Source organism: Ahaetulla prasina, chromosome 8 (assembly GCF_028640845.1).
Source record: "Ahaetulla prasina isolate Xishuangbanna chromosome 8, ASM2864084v1, whole genome shotgun sequence".
Classification (NCBI taxonomy): Eukaryota; Metazoa; Chordata; class Lepidosauria; order Squamata; family Colubridae; genus Ahaetulla; species Ahaetulla prasina.
Window position 1 is genome coordinate 87,853,210 of NC_080546.1, and position 17,735 is coordinate 87,870,944.

Genomic DNA, 17,735 nt, shown 5'->3' on the forward strand with positions numbered 1-17,735 from the left:
GACCCAAACCCACACTGATCAGGAAGCACGACCAGAAGCCAGACCGCAGCTGCAACATTAGCCATTTCAAACCCCTCCAATCCATACATGCAGCAGACTGAAACCCACTATGAAGATGTAGCACGACCACGAACACGAAGCCAAACAAAAGCAATGCAGCTCACCAGCTCAAATCCCCCTGCAACTCAGACTAATCTGAGCACAACCAAGCCCCCACCCAAACAGGACACACCCCCAGCCAATCAGAGCACAAAAAAACCCCCATCCAATCAGAGCACAGCCAAGCTCCCACCCAATCAGTTCAAACCCCCACTAGCAGTTAAAAAGGAAGAAACAGCTGCAATCACACATTGCCCCCAGAAGCACGAAGCTGAAGCCTGAAGATGACGAATGAGACTTCGTCGAAACGTCGCCAAGATACTTCCAATTTTACGCGGGAGAAAACCCGAATAACCAAAGACCTATATATATATATATATATATATATATATATATATATATATATATATATATATATATATATATATATAAGCCATCGAGATAGAAAAACGCCCACACAGCATGAGCATGAGATGATACCTCCCGCCTACCAGCCATTTGGAAACCCGCCCTTATTGACAAACGAGTCCCTAACACGAGGAATGACACCAGACCCACACTCACGAGGTCCACACAGGATGTCACCACCACACATCCACCCAGAAAGCAGACCCAAACCCACCCTGATCAGGAAGCACGACCAAGGACCAGAAGCCAGACCGCAGCTGCAACATTAGCCATTTCAAACCCCTCCAATCCATACATGCAGCAGACTGACACCCACTATGAAGATGTAGCACGACCACGAAGCCAAACAACTCAGGGGTTGCCACAAAGACGAGGGAGTCAAGCTATTCTCCGGGGCACCTGAGGGTAGGACGGGAGGCGATGGGTGGAGGCTGGTCAGGGACAGGGGCAGCTTAGAGCTAGGGAGAGATTTCCTGACAGTTGGAACGATCGGTGGGTGGAGCGACTTGCCTGCAGAGGTTGTGAGTGCTCCAACACTGGAAGTTTTTAAGAAGATGTTGGATAACCATCTAACTGAGATGGTGTAGGGTTTCCTGCCTGGGCAGGGGGTTGGACTAGAAGACCTCCAAGATCCCTTCCAACTCTGTTGTTATTATTATATTAACAGCAATACAGCTCACCAGCTCAAATCCCCCTGCAACTCAGATTAATCTGAGCACAACCAAGCCCCCACCCAAATAGGACACACCCCCATCCAATCAGAGCACAAAAAAAACCCATCCAATCAGAGCACAGCCAAGCTCCCACCCAATCAGTTCAAACCCCCACTAGCAGTTAAAAAGGAAGAAACAGCTGCAATCACACATTACTCCCAGAAGCACGAAGCTGAAGCCTGAAGATGACGAATGAGACTTCGTCGAAACGTCGCCAAGACACTTCCAATTTTATGCGGGAGAAAACCTGAATATATATATATATATGTAGGTCTTTGGTTATATATGTATAACATATATATATATATATGTATATATATATGTATGTATGTATATATGTATATAAGTATATATGTATATATGTATATACTATATGTATATATTAACAAAAAAGAACAAACAAAAAAACAATACATAAAATACATTGACATAAAACATATATTCCTTCTTTACATCAGCTTCGTTTCCTTATTCTTCTCATATTTACATCCTTATTCCCCCTCTCGTTTTATTTAATTATACTTTTCTTTTTTGCCCCATTCTCCCTTGTTTCTCTATATCTTCTATCCTATCTATCCTTCTAACTATTCATTTTCTTTCCTCCATTGCCATTTTATATATATATGTGTGTGTATATAAGCTTTTCACCTTTTTCATCATTTATTATTTCTAGTCTCTAGCAATTATACAATTTGTTCCATACTATATAATATTCCGATTCTTCTTTTTCTTTTAACTCCTTCATTAATTTGTCCATCTCAGCTGAGCTCGGAAATCATTGTATACATATTTGTGAATTATTAACTTGCTAATCCTTCGAAAGGCATAAAGAAGGCAGCAGCCGGGAGAACAGGTACTGTGTGTAGTTTACGACTGCGTGGACACGAGGTATGTGGCTTGGTGAGAAATAGGTCAGATCTTCCAGCAGTGATGTTTCAAAAGTTTGCTTCCTTCAAGGAATCTTCCAAATAGCAGCAATTCAATGGCATGGATTGAACACGTCTGGGATGCGTGCATGATGTGTAAGATCCCAGAATTCTCAGAAGAAGCAACGTTTCACGAGGTCCAAAGTAAACACAGCTGCTACAATAAATAGACTTTTCCAACAGTGATCGCCACTAACTTAAACAAGAAGGGATTTGTTTATTTTGTGTGTGTTCCTTTCTTCCATCTTCTGGGTATTTTTTTTTTCTAAACATAATATAGTGGTTTCGAAGGGCAGCCCCATCTGCGTGAGTTTACTTTTCTCTAACAAAATGAAATTCAATGTAGAGAAAAAGTAAAATCCTACACTTAGGTAAGAAAAACCAAAAGTACGCATATAGACTGGGTGAAATCAGGCTTAATAGCAGGAATGGTGAGCAGGATCTTGGAGTCTTAGTGGACAACCAGTTAAATATGAGCCAGTAGTGTGCGGCGGCAGCCAAAAAAGCCGATGCAATCCTAAATTGCATCAACAGATCAAGTGAGGTAGTAATACTGCGTAGCCTACTGCGACCAGATACCTCTCACCGACCCGTGCGCTCTCACAGAGAGGGACTCCTCAGGGTGCCGTCAGCTAGGCAGTGTCGTCTGGCGACGCCCAGGGGAAGAGCCTTCTCTGTGGGGGCTCCCACCCTCTGGAATGAAGTCCCTCCAGGACTTCGCCAACTTCCGGACCTCCGAACCTTTCGTCGCGAGCTTAAAACACACTTATTTATCTGCGCGGGACTGGATTAGATTTTAAATTTATAGGGGTTTTAAACTGGTTTTAATATTTATATTTCTATTTTAATAATTGGGCATTAGAATAAGTTTTTTAATGATTATTTTAATTTGTATATTGATGTTTTATATGCCTGTGAACCGCCCTGAGTCCTTTGGGAGATAGGGCGGTATATAAATTCGAATAATAAATAAATAAATAATAAATAAATAAAAATAAAAAATACCACTCTATAAAGCCTTAGTAAGACCACACCTAGAGTACTGCATCCAGTTTTGGTCACCACACTATAAAAAAGATGTTGAGACTCTAGAAAAAGTGCAGAGAAGAGCAACCAGGATGATGAGGGGACTGAAGACTAAAACATACGAAGAACAGTTACAGAAACTGGGCATGGCTAGTCTAGGGAAGAGAAGGACCAGGGGAGACATGATAGCAGTCTCCCCAAATTTGAGGGGCTGCCACAGAGAGGAGGGGGTCAAGCTATTTTCCAAAGCACCCAAAGGCCAGACAAAGAATAATGGATGGAAACTGATCAAGGAGAGATTTAATCTGGAAATAGAAATTTTCTAAACAGTGAGAACTATCAACCAATGGAACAGAAGCTGCCTTCGGAAGTTGTGGGAGCTTCATCACTCGAGACTTTCAAGAAGAGAAAGTCCACCATTTGTCAGAAATGGTGTAGGGTCTCCCGCTTGGGTAGGGGAGGGGGTGGACTAGGTGACCTACAAGATCCCTTTCCAATTCTGTTCATATCTGTATATCAATTGCGATAGACAAAGCTGGAAGAAACCAGGGTGGGAAAGACTATGAACTTGGTGACTCATAATGCTGGAAATGACACAACTGCTACACTAAATGATGTTTTGGAAAGCTTTGCTGCCTACGGTCTCCCCTTGCTTTTCAAGGAATGGTCTGGAGTCTGGAAGAAATTCCAAATTCTGGTTTAACTCTCGACACGAGAGGTCAACTCCATCTGCAGATCTAGCTTGCGTTTCAAGGGGAGTCGCCCTTTAATAAAATTATTCGACTTTATTCAACTTGAAACTTGTAATTCAAGTTCTGCCACATGTTTTAATGCACGAATTTTAGATTCAGGTAGAAGTTGTTGGAAGGGATATCCACCTGGTCCAGTTCCAAGTGGGGAGAAAGACACTGGAAACATGGCGGCTGATTGGAAAGATAGTTTAATGGTGAAGCAGAACCACCAAGCACGTGTGATTCTGAGGAGCTGAGCTGACCACGTGGAGTGGAGAGTGAGAGTTATACCCTCCATTGGGCCTTGCCCTTGAGCTTCCTGTTCCTGTGGCAAGGACATGTATTCTATTGGCTGTAGTCAGACTCCCATGGGGCCATGTGGGGTCATTTTTGTCTAAATCAAGTTTGGTTGAAGCTCGGAGGTGATTTTGTAGTGCAGTGAGCCCTGCTGCTAGATAATCCTATTATGTCCTGGAGGGTCATGTCTTAATCCCATCACCCTGGAAGCTGAAGGTCTTTTGTTTTGTAGATAAGCTGTCCCAGTTCTTCTCAATCAGCACCAAATGCCATACTTTTCGGAATATAAGGCACACTTCTCCACCCCCCTAAAAGTGGATGAAAATTGTGGTGTGTCCTAATGAAGCCCCGCTCACTCGCCGGCCCCTACCCTTCAGCCATTTTTGGCCTCCGCACATCGCATTTTCGGCCTCCACACGTCTCATTCCAGGCTGCAGGGATCACCACAGCACATTGCCGGCGATCACCACCTCCGCACGCTGCCTTTTCGGCCTCCACATGTTACATTTCAGCCGGTTCCAGGAGGCCAAAAATGCTACGTGTGGAGGCAGCGATGGACTCTGGCGATCCCCACAGCCTGGAACAGTTGATTGGCGGTATTCGGAGAGGCCGATTCAACCGCCAATCAGCTGTTCACGCGAAATCAGGCTACGATAACGTGCTGAAGCTGACCAGGCAGTTTACTCTTTGGTGCAAGGACGCTAGCCAGATAAATACGGATGGATGCTGGTAGGCAGAGGCAGAATTTTTTCTTCTTCTTTTCCTTCCTCCAAAACTAACATGTATCTTATACTCCGGAGCGTCTTATACTCTGAAAAATACGGTATCTGCTGGGGGCTCTGAGTTTCTGTCTCCCTTAAGATTTCTTTTAGGGGAAGTATAATATTCTGCCTTTTAAATATTTCCTAAAATATTTCACTCTTCTAGGAGGAGTGGGTTCTAACTTTCTACAAAGTAAAAGATTAATTAAAGTGGGGGGGAAACAACCCTCAATCCTTCTGTATGAATTGGCTCAAGCGAAGCCCATGGCCGGATCCCTTCCGTATCAGAAACATAAAACTGAAGTTCTTGCAAAGGAAACAAGATGCTGAAACTGGATTTTCATAAAAATCTAATAAAATAAAATAAATAAAATAAAATCTGAGGTGACCTGTTAAACCAAGTTCTTGCCTATATAGTATGAGTCTTCCTATCTTTAAATAATAATAAAAATTAAACAGGCTGAATGCCAGCGAACAAAATGTTTTTAAACTCGAGCAGGGAACACACACGTTTACAAGCGTGTGTCATCTCGCATTCTCAGGTTTGCTATTTAAAATAAATATTTGCCCTCTTTGGCTCATTAGAGTAGCCTGACTGCCTTGCCATTTAGACTCTAGAGCAGGGGTGTCCAAACTTGGTCCCTTGAAGAGTGGTGGACTTCAACTCCCAGAATTCCCCCAGCCAGCATGAGCTATAAATATGAGCAAGTTGCTGGCTGGGGGAATTCTGGGAGTTGAAGTCCACCACTCTTCAAGGCCAAGTTTGACATCCTACTCTAGAGCTGAACTGTGTCCCTTTGTATTTCGTGGACTTCAACTCCCAGAATTCTTAAGCCAGTCTTAAAAGGGCCATTGTTCCCCATGCTGGCTCAGGAACTCTGGGAGTTGAAGTCCACGAGTCATAAAAGGGCCATAGTTCTCATGGCGGCTCAGGAATTCTGGGAGTTAAAGTTCACATTTCATAAATAAAGGCCATAGTTCACATGCCGGCTCAGGAATTCTGGGAGTTGAAGTCCACCAGTCATAAATAAGGGCCATAGTTCCCCATGCTGGCTCAGGAATTCTGGGAGTTGAAGTCCACGAGTCATAAAAGGGCCATAGTTCTCATGGCGGCTCAGGAATTCTGGGAGTTAAAGTTCACATTTCATAAATAAAGGCCATAGTTCACATGCCGGCTCAGGAATTCTGGGAGTTGAAGTCCACGAGCCATAAAAGGGCCATAGTTCACATGCCAGCTCAGGAACTCTGGGAGTTGAAGTCCACCAGTCATAATAAGGGCCATAGTTCCCATGCTGGCTCAGGAATTCTGGGAGTTGAAGTCCACCAGTCATAAATAAGGGCCATAGTTCTCATGCTGGCTCAGGAATTCTGGGAGTTGAAATCCACCAGTCATAAATAAGAGCCATAGTTCCCATGCGGCTCAGGAATTCTGGGAGTTGAAGTCCACCAGTCATAAATAAGGGCCATAGTTCCCCATGCTGGCTCAGGAATTCTGGGAGTTGAAGTCCACGAGTCATAAAAGGGCCATAGTTCTCATGGCGGCTCAGGAATTCTGGGAGGTAAAGTTCACATTTCATAAATAAAGGCCATAGTTCACATGCCGGCTCAGGAATTCTGGGAGTTGATGTCCACGAGCCATAAAAGGGCCATAGTTCACATGCCAGCTCAGGAACTCTGGGAGTTGAAGTCCACCAGTCATAATAAGGGCCATAGTTCCCATGCTGGCTCAGGAATTCTGGGAGTTGAAGTCCATCAGTCATAAATAAGGGCCATAGTTCTCATGCTGGCTCAGGAATTCTGGGAGTTGAAATCCACCAGTCATAAATAAGAGCCATAGTTCCCATGCGGCTCAGGAATTCTGGGAGTTGAAGTCCACCAGTCATAAATAAGGGCCATAGTTCCCCATGCTGGCTCAGGAATTCTGGGAGTTGAAGTCCACGAGTCATAAAAGGGCCATAGTTCTCATGGCGGCTCAGGAATTCTGGGAGTTAAAGTTCACATTTCATAAATAAAGGCCATAGTTCACATGCCGGCTCAGGAATTCTGGGAGTTGAAGTCCACGAGCCATAAAAGGGCCATAGTTCACATGCCAGCTCAGGAACTCTGGGAGTTGAAGTCCACCAGTCATAATAAGGGCCATAGTTCCCATGCTGGCTCAGGAATTCTGGGAGTTGAAGTCCACCAGTCATAAATAAGGGCCATAGTTCTCATGCTGGCTCAGGAATTCTGGGAGTTGAAATCCACCAGTCATAAATAAGAGCCATAGTTCCCATGCCGGCTCAGGAATTCTGGGAGTTGAAGTCCACCAGTCATAAATAAGGGCCATTGTTCCCATGCTGGCTCAGGAATTCTGGGAGTTGAAGTCCACGAGTCATAAAAGGGCCACGTTCGCAAAAGAGGATCCCATGACCTCGGGACACTGCAACCGTCATAAATATGAATCAGTTGCCAAGCGCCTGAATTTTGATCATGTAGCCCATGGGGATGCTACTGTGGGGATTTAGGTGTTTTTTAGTGCTGCTGTAACTTCGAATGGTCACTAAATAGACTGTTGTAAGTCGAGGACTACCTAAATCTTGCCTGCCTGCAGAAAATTGTGAGGACCATATAGGTCAGTGAAGGCTAACCTTTTTGCCGTTGCATGCCAAAAGCTGGGGGAGTGCAGGGGGGGTCGCACACGTGCTCACACCCATAATTCAATGTGCCCCGCCAGCCCACACATGCGCACGTGACACACACACCCCGCACGACCCTCGCTTTTGGCACGCGATGGCACGGTATGTCCGTTTTTCGCCCTCCCCAGGCTCTAGAGCCTTTCTAGGAGCCTGGGGAGGGCAAAAACGGCCTCCCCCACCCCTCCAGAGACTCTCCAGAGGCTGGAAACAGCCTGTTTCCTGACTTCTGGTGGGTCTGGAAGGCCCAAAAATCAGCTGACCAGCACGCACATGCGCACCGGAGCTGAGCTAGGGGAAAGCTCGCGTTCACACAGATATAGCTCCGCGTGCCACCTGTGACACCCGTGCCATAGGTTCGCCAGCATGGATATAGGTCAGTGATGGCTAACCTTTTTCCCATCACGTGCCAGGAGTGATGTGGTGGGGGGGATTGTGCGCATGCCCACACCCATAATTCTCTGTGCCCTGTCACCGCAGATGTGCGCACAACCCCCCTTCCCCACGCTCCTCATGTTCCTGGCACGCAATGGCATGGTAGGTCCGTTTTTTGCTCTCCAAAGCCTTTCTAGGAGTCTGGGGAGGGCGAAAAGAGTTTCCCCCTCCCCCGGAGGCCCTCCGGAGGCTGGAAATGGCCCATTTGCCGACTTCCAGTGGGCCCAGAAGGCCCGAAAATCAGCTGAGCTCGCATACCCAATGATATGGCTATGCGTGCCACCTGTGGTTTGCCATCACGGATATAGGTAGTCCTTGAATTTTTGGAAAAGCTGTCTGGTTGATCAGACTGCAGTTTGATCTGCCTGAATTCTGAGCCTTTTTTCTATTCTTGAAAAGAAGATTTAACAAATTATTCTTCATGTCAATCAAACGAAGACGACACGGTCATGTCATAACAGAAGCGCTATTGCCAAATAGAGCCTATCTAGACTTCGGTTTAACTAAGCTAAGAACTGGATATGATTTATGTAACCGACAGTAGATTTTCTTAACAGGATTTTATGGGTTTCTGGTGGCCTCGCAAACTCATAAGCCGCAAAATGTCAGAGAGTTTTTACAAGACGCTGGCTTTTTTATTGCTGGAACAGGGAAACTCTGCAGATTCATATTTAACTGGGTAGAAAGTTATGAAGATTTAGAGATTAGAACAGTGCTACTTTCTAGCTTCTCTCTTCAATCTCTTTTGTTGGAAGAAATATCCATCTGGTTCAGTTCCAAGCCGGGAGAAAGAAGCTGGGAACACGGAGGGTGATTGGAAAGATGGTTTAAATCAGGGGTCTCCAACCTTGGCAACTTTAAGACTTGTGGACTTCAACTCCCAGAATTCCTCAGCCAGCTTTGCTTTGCTGGCTGAGGGATTCTGGGAATTGAAGTCCACAAGTCTTAAAGTTGCCAAGGTTGGAGACCCCTTGTTTAAATGATGAAGCAGTACCACCAAAAACATGGGTTTCTGGTGCAGCTGAGCACATGGAGTTGAGAGTGAGGGGTATTTATGTCTTCTCTTGGGGCTTTGAACTTGAGCTTCCTGTTCCTGTGCTGGAACGTGTATTCTATTGGTTGTTGTCAGAATCCTATGGAGTCATGTTTGTCTGAGCTCCCAAGTTTGGTTGAAGTTGACTGGGTATTTCAATGTCCTTAGGAGATTGTGCAATGCAGTGAGCTCTGCGTCTTCTGCTAAATGGTCCTATTGTGTCCTGCAGGGCCATGTCTTCATCCCATCACCCTGGAGCTGAAGGTCTTTTGTCTTGTAGATAGGCTGGCCCAGTCCTGCTGGGGCTATTAAGAAAGGGCTGTTTTCTGTCTTTAAAAATATGTTTCTCTTTTAAAGGTAAAGGTAAAGGTTCTCCTCGCACATATGTGCTAGTCGTTCCCGACTCTAGGGGGCGGTGCTCCTCTCCGTTTCAAAGCTGAAGAGCCAGCGCTGTCCGAAGACGTCTCTGTGGTCATGTGGCCGGCATGGCTCAACGCCAGAGGTGCATAGAACGCTGTTACCTTCCCACCAAAGGTGGTCCCTATTTTTCTACTTGCTTTTTTACCTGCTTTCAAACTGCTAGGTTGGCAGAAGCTGGGACAAGTAACGGGAGCTCACCCCGTTATGCAGCACTAGGGATTCGAACCGCTGAACTGCCAACCTTTCGATCAACAAGCTCAGCATCTTAGCCACTAAGCCACCACGTCCCTGTTTCTCCTTTAGGGAAATATAATATTTTGCCTTTTTAAAATATTTCTCAAAATATTTTATCCTTCTGGAGGGGGTTGCTTCCCACAGTTTTTATGACTTTCTTCTTTTTTTCGAGAAAAAATATATCCTGTTAAATTTTTCTCTCCAGTTACACCCTAAGAGCACCTAACTCGTTTAGAAAATGATCAAATTATTAAATAATTGGCCTTTTTCCTGTTTCTTCTGGTCTTCCAGAACTCCTCAAGACCTCAGGCTTACTGTACACTAATGGAAAGTAATTTGTTTTCACATTTCTTTCTTCGGTTTAACATGCCAAACCAGATTTTGGTATCCTTCGTTTAGCTAATGGAGAGATAGGGTGGTGCAAATATTCTACATTATGCATTAATTTGAATAGAATAAAATAGAATAGAATAGAATAGAATAGAATAGAATAGAATAGAATAGGGTAGGGTAGGGTAGGGTAGGGTAGGGTAGGGTAGAGTAGAATAGAATTGAATAGAGTAGAGTAGGGTAGGGTAGGGTAGGGTAGGGTAGGGTAGGGTAGAATAGAATAGAATAGAATAGAATAGAATAGAATAGAATAGAATAGAATAGAATAGAATAGAATTTTTTATTGGCCAAGTGTGATTGGACACACAAGGAATTTGTCTTGGTGCATAAACTCTCAGTGTACATAAAAGAAAAGATACATCAAGAATTCTAAGGTACAACACTTAATGATAGTCAAAGGGTTCAAATAAGAAGTGGAAATTAATACCTTAAGATTAAAGGACATTTAAAAAGCAAAATAAACCTCTTTTGATTTCGGAAGACCAAGTGAAAACCATCTTTAAAAGTTCCTTGGTTTGCTGGCTGTTCTCCAGTCTTCCCCAACCTGATGCCCATGGGATGCGCCTGTCAGCATTCTAGCTCTGTTTTACATCGATCAGGAATTATGGGGGTTGTTGTCTGAACAAGTTCTAGATAAGTGAAGGTATAAACAAAGCTTGTCTACTGAGCACCTTACTTGTATAAACAGCACTGCAGGAAGAATCAACACAAACACACACACACCCCTACCTTTATTTCCATGCCTCCAGAGAAGACAAAGAAAAAAACCCAACCATGGAAGCTAAAGCTATCTCTTCAGACAAATGGTTGTCCAGTCTCTTCTAAGAACTTGTGCTGGAGTATTCACAACTTCTGGAGGCAAGTTGTTCCCCTGATTAATTGTTCTATCAGGAAATTTCGCCTTAGTTCTAAGTTGCTTCTCTCCTTGATGAGCTTCCATCCATTGCTTCTTGTCCTGCCCTCAGGTGTTTTTGCGAATAGCTTGATTCCCTCTTCTTTGGGGCAGTCCCTGAGATATTGGACACTGCTATCATGTCTCCCTTAGTCCTTCTTTTCATTAAACTAGGCATACTCAATTCCAGCAACCGTTCTTTATGTGTTTTAATCTCCAGTTCCCTAATTTTGGGGTCTTGGAATCCTAGTAGACAACCATTTAAATATGAGCCAGCAGTGTGCAGCAGCTGCCAAAAAAGCTAACGCAGTTCTAAGCTACATAAACAGAGGGATAGAATCAAGATCTCGTGAAATGTTAATACTACTTTATGATGCCTTGGTAAGGCCATACTTGGAATACTGCATTCAGTTTTGGTCGCCACGATGTAAAAAAGATGTTGAGACTCTAGAAAGAGTGCAGAGAAGAGCAACCAAGATGATTAGGAGACTAGAGGCTAAAACATATGAAGAACGGTTATAGGAACTGGGTATGTGTAGTTTAATAAAAAGAAGGACTAGGGAAGACATGATAGCAGTCTTCCAATATCTCAGGGGTTGCCACAAAGAAGAGGGGGTCAAGCAATTCTCCAAAGCACCTGAGGATAGAACAAGAAGCAATGGGTGGAAACTGATCAAAGAAAGAAGCAACTTAGAACTAAGGAGAAATTTCCTGACGGTTAAAATAATTAATCAGTGGAACAACTTGCCTCCAGAAGTTGTGAATATTCCAACACTGGAAGTTTTTAAGAAGAGATTGGATAACCATTTGACTGAAATGGTGTAGGGTTTCCTGCCTAAGTGGGGGCTGGACTAGAAGACCTCCAAGATTTTCCACTCTGTTATTCTATTCTATTCTAATCATCTTTGTTGCTCTTTTTTTATTTATTTATTTTGTCACAACATTATATATTTATTTATTCGATTTATTCGATTATTCAATATACAGGAACATATATTGAAAGGAAACAATACGACAGGAACGGTAGGCACTTTTGTGCACTTATGCACGCCCCTTATAGTCCTCTTAGGAATGGGGAGAGGTCAATGGTAGACAGTTTTTGGTTAAAGCTTTTAGGAGTTGGAGAGGAGACCACACAGTCAGGTAGTGTATTCCAAGTATTAACAACTCTGTTACTGAAGTCATATTTTCTGCAATCAAGATTGAAGTGGTTGACATTAAGTTTGAATCTATTGTTTGCTCTTGTATTATTGCTATTGAAGCTGAAGAAGTCTTTAACAGGAAGGACATTGCAATAGATGATTCTGTGTGCTAAACACAGGTCTTGTCGGAGTCGGTGGAGTTCTAAATTCTCTAATCCCAGGATTTCAAGTCTGGTGGAATAAGGTATTTGGTTGTTTACAGAGGAGCGGAGAACTCTTCTTGTAAAATATTTTTGGACTCGTTCGATTGTATTTATGTCAGAGATGTGGTATGGGTTCCAGACAGATGAGCTGTATTCAAGAATGGGTCTGGCAAATGTTTTGAATGCTCTGGTTAGTAGTGTAGAGTTTTTGGAAAAGAAGCTACGCAGAATTAGATTTACAACTCTTAGAGCCTTTTTTGCTATGTAGTTGCAGTGGGCTTTGGCACTTAGATCATTAGATATGAAAACTCCAAGGTCTTTAATGGGATGGGGGTCATCAGTAAGATAATATCCATCAAGCATGTACTTAGTGTTTGGGTTCTTTTTTCCAATATGTAAGACTGAGCATTTGCTGGTTGAGATTTGGAGTTGCCAAATTTTAGATCAATCGGATTCAAAGTCAAGATCTTTTTGAAGGGTAGCTGTATTGTTGGTGGTGTTAAATAGTTTGACATCGTCAGCAAAAAGAACACAATAACTTGAGATATTGTCACAAAGATCATTTATGTATAGTATGAACAGCGTTGATCCAAGAACTCTTCTAATTCTTATGCTGCTGGTTTCCCAAAGGTGCTTTTTCAAGAGGCAACTAGACTTTCTGGTTGTCCTTTGAAGACATTTCGCTTCTGATCCAAGAAGCTTCTTCGGATCCGAGCTGAAGTCAGAACTGAAGAAGCTTCTTAGATGAGAAGCGAAATGTCTTCAAAGAAAAACCAGGAAGTCCAGTTGCCTCTTGAAAAAGCACCTTTGGGACAACCAAGGCCTGTGTTGTGACCCAGGCCCAAGTAGGTAGTAGTAAACTCAGTCAGTTTAAAAACAAACAAGCTTTATTAGAACAGCTGAGAATTAAACTCATTCTCAGCGTAGTCCAAACTAAATCAAAGCAAATTCTTCCTAACACAATTCTTCAGGCTTATCACCAACCTTGGTCTAATTAGGCAAACTGCCACAGGCTTTTCTTGGCAAAAGTTCAAAAGCAGAAGACGCCGACAAGAAATAAATGCAGCAAGACAAGGCTCTCAACGTTGTTTTCCGGCAAAGAGCCCAAACACCGTTGCTGGTCTTTTAAACCTTACGGGAGGGGTAAATCATCTCTTGGCCTTACTCCCGAGTCGTCCTCTCTGCTTGAGCTGCTCTTGCCTTCTGGCAGCTCTTCTCATGCGTGCATTAGGAACAGGCTCCTCCTGTTCCTCTGCCTCACTACTGTCAGCCTCTGGAAGCTCCGGAGTCCGCACATCACTCCCCGATGGCCCTGGCCCCATCTCTGCCTCCGATGCAGAGCCCTCATCTGGGCCTTCCCCAGCCTCCAGGACTGGCCCATGTTCTTCCTCAGCCTCATCGCTGTCCGACTCCGTTGTGGGCTCCGCAGGCTGCTGGCGGAACACAATAGCCTAGATGACTGAGAATCCCCATAGACTGCTGCTGTTTTGTTTATTCAGAAGTCTCACGAGGGACAGCTTGGTTGAGACACAACCCCTAATAAATATGTCTTCAGCTGCAGCTTTGCATCGTCAGATATTCTGGCTCCACTCTTTCTGCTTCACTCTTCACTCCACCCTGCATGGATTTCAAGGAGGTCTCAACAGTTGTTCAAAAATTTAATCCCCCGACCCCCCAAAAAAACCAACCCTATCTAGGTTGGAAACTCTATCAGACCTGAGTGATGTTAAGCACCAGCTGCAAGCCTGAGAAAACAAACATATGAAAGAACAGATGTGACGTAGCTCAACTTTTACATCTCAGCAGGGAAGGTTCTGTTATATAAATAACGGCTGAAGGGAAGCGGGCTATTTGTAGCTGCAGAGAAGCCTCCATCGGGAGAGAATATTTCTGTCAATATTTTTGAACCAGAAGAAGATTGCATTCAGTTTTGGTTGCCGCGTTACAAAAAAAAAGATGTCGAGAATTTGGGGGGGAAAAAGTGCAAAGAGCAATGAGGGATGATTAAAAGGCTTGGACCAAAAAACAAACGGAGAACAGTTGCTAGAACTAGATAGGGCTAGTCTAGAGAAACAAAGGACTAGGGATGAGATGATAGCAATGTTTCAATATGTGTTTCAAAACCCAAGGAGCTGCTGATTCAGTTCTACAGAGGAATTATTGAGTCTGTCATTTGCACCTCTATAACTGTCTGGTTCAGTTCTGCAACCCAACAAGACAGACACAGACTTCAGAGGATAATTAGAACTGCAGAAAAAATAATTGCTACCAACCTGCCTTCCATTGAGGACCTGTATACTGCACGAATCAAGAAGAGGGCCGTGAAAATATTTACAGATCCCTCACATCCAGGACATAAATTGTTTCAACTCCTACCCTCAATACGACGCTATAGAGCACTGCACAACAGAACAACTAGACACAAGAACAGTTTTTTCCCGAAGGCCTCACTCTGCTAAACAAATAATTTCATCAACACTCTCAAACTATTTACTAAATCTGCAGTACTATTAATCTTCTCATCGTTCCCATCACCAATCTCTTTCCACTTATGACTGTATGACTGTAACTTTGTTGCTGGCAATCCTTATGATTGATATATTGACCATCATTTGTGTCGTAAATGTTGTACCTTGATGAAGGTATCTTTTTTTTTATGTACACTGAGAGCATATGTACCAAGACAAATTCCTTGTGTGCCCAATCACACTTGGCCAATAAAAAATTCTATTCTACTCTATTCTATATTTATGGGGCTGCCCTAAAGAAGAAAGAGTCAGCTTATTTTCCAAGCAGTGTTTCAATATTTGAGGGGCTGCCCTAAACAAGAAGGGGTCAGCTTATTTTCCAAGAAAGTATAACCCACCCCCTCTCAACTCCAAGTGGTCAGCTGCACCAGAACTATGTGCTTGGTGGTCCTGTTCATCATTAAACCATCTGTTGTGGTCCGCCAGCAGCCTGCGGAGCTGGCAGTGGAGTCGGACAGTGATGAGGCTGAGGACGAACATGGGCCAGTCCTGGAGGCTGGGGAAGGATCGGATGAGGGCTCTGCGTCAGAGGCAGAGATGGGGCTAAGGCCATCTGGGAGTGATGTGTGGACTCCGGAGCCTCCAGAGGCTGACAGTAGTGAGGCAGAGGAACAGGAGGAGCCTGTTCCTAGTGCACGCATGGGAAGAGCTGCCAGAAGACAAGAGCAGCTAAAGCAAAGAGGACGACTCGGGAGTAAGGCCAAGCGATGATTGGCCCCTCCCATAAGGCTTAAAAGACCAGCAACGGCATTTGGGCTCTTTGCCGGAAAACAAAGTTGATAGCCTTGCTCCTTGTCTTGCTGCATTTATTTCTTGTCGGCGTCTTCTGCTTCTGAAGTTTTGTCAAGAAAGGCCTGTGGCAGTTTGCCTAATTAGACCAAGGTTGGTGATAAGCCTGAAGAATTGTGTTATGCAGAATTTGTTTTGATTTAGTTTGGACTGCACTGAGAATGAGTTAATTCTCAGCTGTTCTAATAAAGTCTGTTTCTGAACTGAGTGCGTCTAATACTACCTACTTGGGCCTGGGTCACAACACCGTTTCCAGTGTCTTTCTCCCAGCTTGGAACTGAACCAGATGGATAATTCTTCCAACAATTGTTAAGACTGTTTTCTCTCTCATATGACACCCCCACCGCAAGAAATCTAGATTTTAAAAAAGTTCTCTTCCTGGCAATAAGATTTCTTGTGGTGCCCTGCAGGGGTATATTTATCAAAGGGTGTCCCCTATAATTATGATACCAACTTGATGTTTATTATAGAAGGCTTCTAAATTGGAGGTTGGGAAGATAAAGGAGGAGGAGGAGAAGAAGCGTATTTTAATTGTTTACTTGGTTTTTTTATATATATATCTGAATTCAGAAATGGCCGGAGGAGACAAGCAGAGAAGTCAAAATAAGAAGGGAGAAACAGTTTCATCCGCAGGAGCAGGCTTCAAAAATTTTAGCAAGGGGTTCTATGCCTGGTTGCTGGGTGGGTGTGGCCATGGTGGGCGTGGCCTAGTCGGCCTCCTACACCAAGGCGGGGGGGCGTTTTTGCCCTCCCTGGTCTCCGGAGGCTTTCCTCGAGTCTCCAGGAGGGTGAAAATGGTCTCCCCAGGCTCCGGAGACCCTCAAACTTCCGGTAGGCCTATTTTTCGCCCTCCCCGAGCCTCCGCACACGCTCTGCACTTACCTACATCCAAAACGGGCTGCGTGGGGACTCCTGGGAGGGGCAGGGCGGGGATTTGGGGGTTCTCTGAACTGCACAGAAACTTAGCTAGAGGTTCTCCTGAACCCTCAGCAGCTCCACCCACCCCTGCTCTTAGGCATAATGACAAATCAGTTATACGTTTTGTGTTGCAGGATTCGGGGCGTGACACCCTTAAGATCTTAAGGCTGTGCAATCTTCCGAGTTGTGACGGAAAAAAAAAAAAAGTAAATAGAGAAAGGACAGCCAAAAAAAAAAAAAAAAAGTAAACATAAAAAGGAGACAACATCTTGCATGGTCAGGAGACGTGCCAAAATCCAGAGTGAGGCAGCTGTCGTGTAAATGGATTGACAGATCGATTGGTATTTCTGTGGCGCCCGGAAATGGACTCCAAGCAGTGAAATCGAATGAGATGGATGACCTTTAGAGTGATTTGGCAGGAAAGGATATTCTGTACCTGTTTTATCGCAGAATCTGGAAAGTGGGGGTGGTGGACGTTTTCGATTTTTTTTTTTAAACCGGCACACCAATTTCCCAATCTTCTGGCGATACCGCTAAAAATCCTTTAGCTCTTTTTATTTCATTTATTTCTATCCTGCTTTTGTTCATTTTACAGATAGCTCAACATATCCAACAAACCTTCCTCTTCCTATTTTCTCCACAACAACATCCCTGTAAGGTAGGTTGGGCTGAGAGAGAGAGAGAGAGAGAGAGAGAGAGAGAGAGAGAGAGAGAGAGAGGGACACTACCTCAAGGTCAGCCAGCTAGCATTCATGGATTAGGCTGGACTAGAATCCACTTTCTAGATTTCTGCCTTAATCTCATCGCTGTCGTCTTTTAATGACCCCATAATTCCTTGCCGGGTGGAGTCTGGGCAACTGAATGGAGCTAGCAGAGCGTTTTAATGGCCGGATCCCCTTCTTGTCGCCAACGCAGAATTTTGTACAGCAGATATATTCTCAGTGTGGCCAGAGAGAGAAATATCTGCCTCTACCTAAGATCGAACTCACAGCCTCCTGATTGTGAGGCGAGAGCTCCACCTCTAGGCCACCGCACCACTAGACTTATGGCTTACTCACTAGACCAAACTGGCTCCTAGAATTCCAGTGGGGAATTGAAGGCATTGTAACTGAATCAAT